This window comes from Hyaena hyaena, unplaced genomic scaffold (assembly GCF_003009895.1).
Source record: "Hyaena hyaena isolate Hyena2069 unplaced genomic scaffold, ASM300989v1 scaffold_1282, whole genome shotgun sequence".
In the NCBI taxonomy this organism is placed as follows: domain Eukaryota; kingdom Metazoa; phylum Chordata; class Mammalia; order Carnivora; family Hyaenidae; genus Hyaena; species Hyaena hyaena.
Window position 1 is genome coordinate 346,360 of NW_024081908.1, and position 7,964 is coordinate 354,323.

Sequence of the window (7,964 nt, forward strand, 5' to 3'; positions counted from 1 at the left end):
AAACCTGACACACAGTAGGTACTCTGTAAAAGTTAATTTCTGAATCCCATTCCTCTTCTTTCCCTCCACATCCACCACTTTCTTTCTTTTTCCTACAGATGCAAAATTTCAGGTCATTCCTCTTAATTTTGTAGACTACTTCTCTCTTGGCTGTCTTTTTGCCTTTTTTTCAACCACTTACATCTTGAACAGTATTGTCAAATTCAACCGTGACCTGAGGGTTGAATTTGAGAAAGTGATTAAGACTCAAGAATAACCTCACATGGGAATATGGGAATTAAAACTCTCACAAACATTAGGCTCCTAGAAATGTAATAAAACCAATCCAGCAGGAAATAATTTGATAGGAGGCAGTCAAAGGATCCTCAGGAGAATCTTGTTTCTCATGCTTAGGTTGGCTGGGTCAGTGTTATCCACATTCAGGTGCACACATAGAGAAGGACTCTTTCCATACAGGATCAGTGCCTATGACTATTCTAAATGGGAAATATTAAGTTGCCATATCAAAAGAGATGGGAAATATTCAGGGTCAGAATTATCTAACATCTCCTCAGCTAGGCTTACACCGTTTAAAGCAGAGCTATATAACTCATTTGATCTCAGCAGGACAAGCTCATTGGAAATATAACATCTGTTCACCTAATGTTCTCCCCATATAAGTCTCACTGCCTGATTGCTTGAAGTAAGACTTAAAAGTTTCAAGGAAGTAAACCCAAAAATGAGCATATATACAAACAGAATGGTAGAATTGCATCATGCCTTTTACTATACTGCAAAATTCTCACAGAACCCATTGCCTCATCATTTAAACTCTTTCGTCTTAATCAAAACAATTTTTGTATACAATTATTTATTCAAGCAGTAAACAAATATCAAGTATATGTGATGATTCAGGCACTATAATAGGTAATGGGGGAAAAAAAGTAGTGAGGAAATAGGCACATTCACGACCTGTCATGAACTCTTTTGAGTTAAATTATCCCCACTTTTATGTACTTTCATGTACATACTTTTTAAAAATAAATAATGGCACAATAAATAATGACACAAAAATAAACTTATTTGTTCAGCATACCTTTAGATTGATTCCTTCTCTAAAATATGTTTTGTTTTGTTTTTTCGTTTTTTATGCTAATAGGCCCCATCCCCTAGAGCAGAGGCTGAGTTTCTCTGACTGGACCAATCATAGTCTCCATATTTCTCTAACCACAGTAAGTGGTCCAAAGTTGGGCATGTGACTCAAACTGTCCAAAGGATCCTTTCTCTGGGTTTTTCTATCTGAAATCAATGTGAAAGAGCCCTGAAACTTCTGGCCAGCATCATGTCCACTGGATGAAGAAGGTTCATTTGAAGTGGAAGACAATAAAGCAAAGTACAGGCATAAACTAGATATAAATGGGAAGGAGAGGAATGGAATTCTTTTAGTTTTATCCTTGCTGCCAGAACTCAAAATCCCTGGAAGTGATCTGATTTCTATATTGTTTCCTTAGATTTTGGAAGATACTCAGATATTGTGTAATATTCATGCTATATAACCCTATTGTAGTTGCATTTCTGTCATTTGTAATTCAAACATTCTTGTCAATGAAAAAAGTAAATGTGAATTCATGTTTTTTAATCATGGAATATGATTTAAAGGAAATAGATGGATTGAGAGATTATAAAACAGAGGGGCCACCTATATATACTTGAGGACAATTTGAGGACAATTTTTACTGGCAGACATTGCTTTATAAACTCAGTGATGAACAGAAATACACCTTTACAAGAATTAATAATACTCATTCTACAAAATTTATGGGGAAGCTAAGTAACTCTATGACTAAGAAATAAATACAGATGAAATAAAATATGACTGAAAAGAATAATACAAATTGGGGGCACCTGGGTAGCTCAGTTCGTTGAGCATCTGACACTTGGTTTTGGCTTAGGCCATGATCCCAGGGTTGTGGGATTGAGCCCTGGAAAAGGCTCTGTGCTGAGCATGGAGCTTGCTTAAAATTCTCTGTATTGATATGTCACTGCCCCTCTCCCCTGCTCATGCACATGCACTCTCATCCTCTCTCTCTCTTTCTGAAATAATAATAATAAAAATAGTACAAAATGGACTTTTGTACACACAGCCATCAAAGCTGAAAAAGAAAATCTGTGTCCCACAAATTTCATTAGAGTAGGGGATTCTACCAGTTAGGAAAATAAGTGGTTACATTGCCTAGATTTAGTTTGCAAATACAAATATTTGATAGGGATGTAGATCATTAGTGAAGAGACTAGTAGATCCAAACATTCAGAAAGAAATACTCTTTAAAGTTTGAAAGAAAGATGAGAGAGCAAAATGGGAATAAAACGGTATTACTGCTTAAAATACTTATGTATCTTTATAATGTATATAGATTTTTCTCCTTAAATACTGGGGGCTATGGTCATAGTCATGCACCAGAGGTAACAGACATTAGTGGCAATTTAATGGGAAGACATATATCTAGAAACATTAACCAACAGTGTTATGTAAAAATTTAAGACAAAACCATAAACCCAAAACCACTTACAATATTTTATTTCCTAATAGAAGTCATCATTGCTTATAAAAACATGGCTTCACATAGTGGCCATAGTCATTTTAAAAATAATTTGCTAATAACTTGCAGAAAAAGATTTTAAAACACATACAGCAATGCTACTTTATTAGAAGCTATACCAATATACATCATTTTAAGGTAAAGGAAACTCACTCACTCTGGCTTAGCCTATTTTCACCAGTGGGAATTGACTAACTAGCTCAGCCCCAAGACTAGCTGCATGTTAAATTAAACACACACACACACACACACACACACACACACACCTTCAATTATTACTGTTATCCATATTCCTAACAAAGCTTATTAACTTCATATTTTCTACATTCAATGTCTATATTTAGTACTGTAATCTTCTGTATTAAACATTTTTTATAGCTTTTTTTTTATTTTTTTTAATGTTTTATTTATTTCTAGGAGAGAGACAGAGAGAGAGACAGCGCGAGCAGGGGAGGGTCAGAGAGAGAGGGAGTCACAGACTGAAACAGGCTCCAGGCTCCGAGCTGGCAGCCAGCACAGAGCCCGACGCGGGGCTCGAACCCACGAACCGCGAGATCATGACCTAAGCGAAAGTCGGACGCCCAACCGACTAAGCCACCCAGGCGCCCCTAAACATTTTTTTTTAGTAAAGTAAGTGAATATGTCACTAAACAATAGTTGTTAGAATTGTTTCAGTCCATTCTCCTCAATTATTTATGAAGTGAATTTTTAAGTCACTTAAGAGATAGGAAAACCAAGGAAGCGTGGGGTTTGTTTAGGGCATAAAAGAGTGAAACAAAAATGGGAGCAAAATCTCCTGCTTAAATGGAGGTGGGTTGCTTCCTTTGAAGTCCTTGTGAATATTGCTTAGAGTTGCTAATTTAGAATACTCATTAGCATTACAAAGCTTTAATTAAATGTTTAGTCCCTTGTGGTGGGTACCACACCACTCTTGAATTTTGTAGGTTGTGCCCTTGCATTACTTGTAGATGAGGAAGCATAGTCTTCTGCGTGATCTACAAGCTCCTAATCCTCCGGACCCTTGTCTGCTTCTCCAGTCTCATCCTTATCAGCCAGCCTATGGCTGATCATTCTCATACCATAGTTAATTGCTTTCAGATTCCCAGGTGCCTCAAGTCTCTTTCACTCTCAGGGTTTCCAGACTACTGCTACCGACTTACAACACCTTCTTTCTCTCTGCTTCTTTTACTTAATTTCTGCTATCTCTTCAAACTCACAACAAACACTTTCTTTTTTCTTTTTTCTTTTTTTAATGTTTTTTTTTTAATTTTATTTATTTCTAGGAGAGAGAGAGAGAGAGAGAGCATGAGAAGGGGAGGATCAGAGAGAGAGGGAGTCACAGACTGAAACAGGCTCCAGGCTCTGAGCTGGCAGTCAGCACAGAGCCCGACGCGGGGGTCGAACCCACGAATCGTGAGATCATGACCTAAGCGAAAGTCGGACGCTTAACCGACTAAGCCACCCAGGCGCCCCAGACACTTTCTTTTTTCAAGAAGTCATATTCAATCTCACCAGTTTGGGTTAGATGTTGATCCTCTCTATCACCTTCTGGCATTTTGAGCTTAACTCTAATATAACCTTTGGGACTATAACTGAACATTTTATTTTTAACTACTCTAGTGTCTAATATAGTTCATATAATAAACACCCTGAATAAATATTCAGTGAATAAATAGATTAAACAATGAATCACAAGTGAAAAAAATCTATGAAGTAGGAAATCAAGGAGTTACCCATTCCTTAATAAAATTGTTCAAATACCCTAAATAATTCTGATATCTTCAAAATTTCCTGTCTAGTTCTTTCTAAACTAGGTATTTGTACTTGTACATATTATATCAGTACACTTTTAAAGCCCTCTCATTTATAAATCTTTTAGGCATAATTAAATTAACATTAAATTATACTGAACTCATCCGTATATTTGACCTGCAAAATTCATATTCAATTAACATTTGTTTTCCTCCAAAGTATGCAATCTTAAAATGGCATCATACCCCTAGTTATCAGATTGATGCTAATCTAGACCAACTGAACAATTGGTGTTGAGAAATGGCAGGTGACCCCCAACTTCTCAATTGTCTATGGCATATATTATTCTCAACAGATTATACTTAGAAACAGAATTTTGGTGTGGGGGAGCCTTAGCTGTCAACTAGCCTGAGTGGATCTTTAACGTTCCAGTTCATTGAGTTTATCTGCTTCAACTCTCAGGATTGTTTTTAGCCTCACAGTGTCAGCACAGTTTGGCTCAGTGATGAGAATGTGAAACAAGCACGTAAGACTACACAAGTATGGGAAACATGGTGGTCAGGCACTAACTCCATCCTTCTCTCACCCAACATTGTGTAAATTGCTCCTGATGAGGAGGTGTTGATTCTACTTCCTGTTTCCCTCAACATTCAATAGTTGAACTACTCCATTTGATGAGAAAATATTCCATTTCTGCTTCTTTTTATGGTCAAAATTTATTTTTTTTTTCTGAGAGAGAGAGAGACAACGTGAGCAGGGAGGGGTCAGAGAGAGAGGGAGACACAGAATCTGAAACAGGCTCCACGATCTGAGCTGGCTGTCAGCACAGAGCCGGACACAGGGCTTGAACTCATGAACGGTGAGATCATGACCTGAGCCGAAGTCCGACGCTTAACCGACTAAGCCACCCAGGCGTCCCTGGTCAAAATTTAATAAATAAGACTTGGGTAGTAATTGCAGTTGTCAAACATTTTTTTCATTGTTTTTCCCATGATGTTCCTGTGAATTTAATAAAACTAAATGCCATTTTCAGTTTCTGTACACATTTGGAGAAGTGATTATTTTAAAATAATTCTAATTACAAAAATAATGAAAAGAAAGCACTATTCTCCTCTCCTATTTTACTACAAATCTTTGAGCCTTAATTTGAGTTACTTGTTCATACAGAAAAATGCAGGTCTTTGCTAGACACTTTTAGGATTTAAGACTTGTGAAAAGTAATGAAACATGGTCAAAAAGATACTATAAAACTTTGATAAAGATTAATCAAGTGCCACACTAATCATGCATTGGGATATTATAATAAATATGGTGAGGGCCATTTTTCTCCTAATTAGGTAATAGAGAATGGACATTGGAGTTGTGGACGCTTAGTCATTTACTAGCGTTGGGACTCTGGAAAGTCACTTAAACTGAGCATCAGTTTTCTTGTTCATAAAATAGAGGAAGTGATAACTTGCAGGTTGGTTGTGACCATTAATAATCTAGGAAATCCTTACAATACATCATATATTAGGCTTCAGTGCATAATAGTTACTATTATTACTGGCAACTTAATGTTTTATTTCAGTGTATATTAATAGGTCCCCTGCAATATAATTGCCTACTAATATTAAAAAAAAAAAGTTATTAAGTTACAGCCACAGATCCCAAATTAGAATATTAGGAAGTTAGACCTAGGACTTTGAATTTTTAAGAAACTTTGTTAAAGAATGATTTTTATTTACCTAATTAATTGAGTATTACTGTATTGAAGGATACAACTCAATCTTAACAAGATGAATAGAGTATATGTGATAACAATGTGATTGTGACATCTGAACTTTCTATTTAATCTTATGTTATCATGCTTACCATTTTATATAGCCTCACAATTTTCCAATTAATATGATCATTTGTATGCTCAGGAATCCATTGTGTAGACTAACCTTTTCTGAACTGATAAATTATACCTTTGGCACTTAGTAAATCACGTAGTGAACTATTTTTAAAAATTGTTAGATGATTGTAATATATTAACCTATACTATGCTAGAACTAACATCAAAGGAGAGAGGGAAGAAAAGCTTTGTGAGGTTTTTTTTGGCCTGGTTTTTATATGTTTCCAAGGTGTAGCTTTAACCTACATACTTTGTACAACTTATCCAGGTACCACAATGAAAGTATAAAGCTCTCAGTGTATTGTTTGCTAAATATTTTAGACTGCTCTTTTCTGGGACCCAGGCAGCATCAATTTAACAGAGGTGTTATTTGGAACAGATAATATCTATCTATCTTATGGCAGCAGAAGTCTTCATCAGCTCATTGGGTGGGAAGAACTCAATTGTGAGAACTGCAGAGAATTATCCAACATTTTATAGACACTTTCATAATGAAATCTAGAAAGCAATTATCCATTAGCACATCTGCACTGGCCCTGGGGAAAAAAAAATAAACAGTTAACATTAATGAAATTTTAAGCATTGATTAATCATTACTTTTTGAATCATTCCTTTCAATTCTAATGTCCAAGAAGAAGTTTGCCATCACCCAATTTAATAAAGGGCTCCTCCCATGCTGGTTTTACTATTATAATTATTAATTTTCACACCTGTGATTGTTTGCATCGGCTAACTTCAGCTTCAACTGGCTGAGCTCTCAGAAGCAATTGCATCTAAAAGTGCTCAGCTGAATGTACAATTAGCCTTTTGTCAGGAAACTGCAGTGCACAGATCATATGTTAATACAAGGAAATCTGGACGTTTCTCTCCTAATGCTCATCAAGCCTTAAAGGTCAGCAGGGAGTTCAGGAAGTTTCTAACACCATTCCTTTCTCTCCAATTAACTTCAGTTCTAAAGTATCCAAGGGGATTGAGAGTATTAATTTTAAAGTATTCTAAGTGAAATGGGGTTTTACAAGGCCAAACACAGATCAAATTCATTTCAACCTATTTCCAGTCAACCAGGATAATACAAAAGGTTAAGTATCCCAGGTTTTGGTCATGCCGGGATATTACTACCATTTTTTTAATAGAAATGTGTGATCTAAAAGCAATCTTTGAGATTATCTCAAATAACTCAATTAAACTGACCTTTGTTGAACACTTATGCTATACTGCTCATTTGACACATAAAAATTGAAGTCCAGAGAGAATGAATTATTTGTGCAAAGTCCTATAATTATAACCCCACAGTCCATATTCTTATCTAGTACTCCTTGTAAACCATGCATTTACCTTACCAAGTCTTATCTAAGTGGTAGAAGCTGTAGCTTTACAAGTTGCCTCTACGTTACCAGGCTTTGCACAATGTATTACTGGATTTCAATGATCTGCTAGGAAATGCTATGAATGAGATTCCCTAGTAGCTCCAAAGGGCTGCAAAACACCTGTGGTATTCTGGAACCTTTCTGGACTTAATACTGACTTTTGTTGTGAGATTTAGGAATTATATGTGTATGTTTTATGCTATTACCTTACCAAAGGAGGCATAATACATTCAATTAAATAATCTCAAATGATTGCCCAAAATAAAATTAAGATTTAACTTAGTTAAAACAGGTTCCACACGGGACTTCAAGAAACATTTTTTTTTGGAATAAAAACGTATGGCACAGTATGAGGGCCATTTGTTTCCCTCAATGTATTTTGCACAA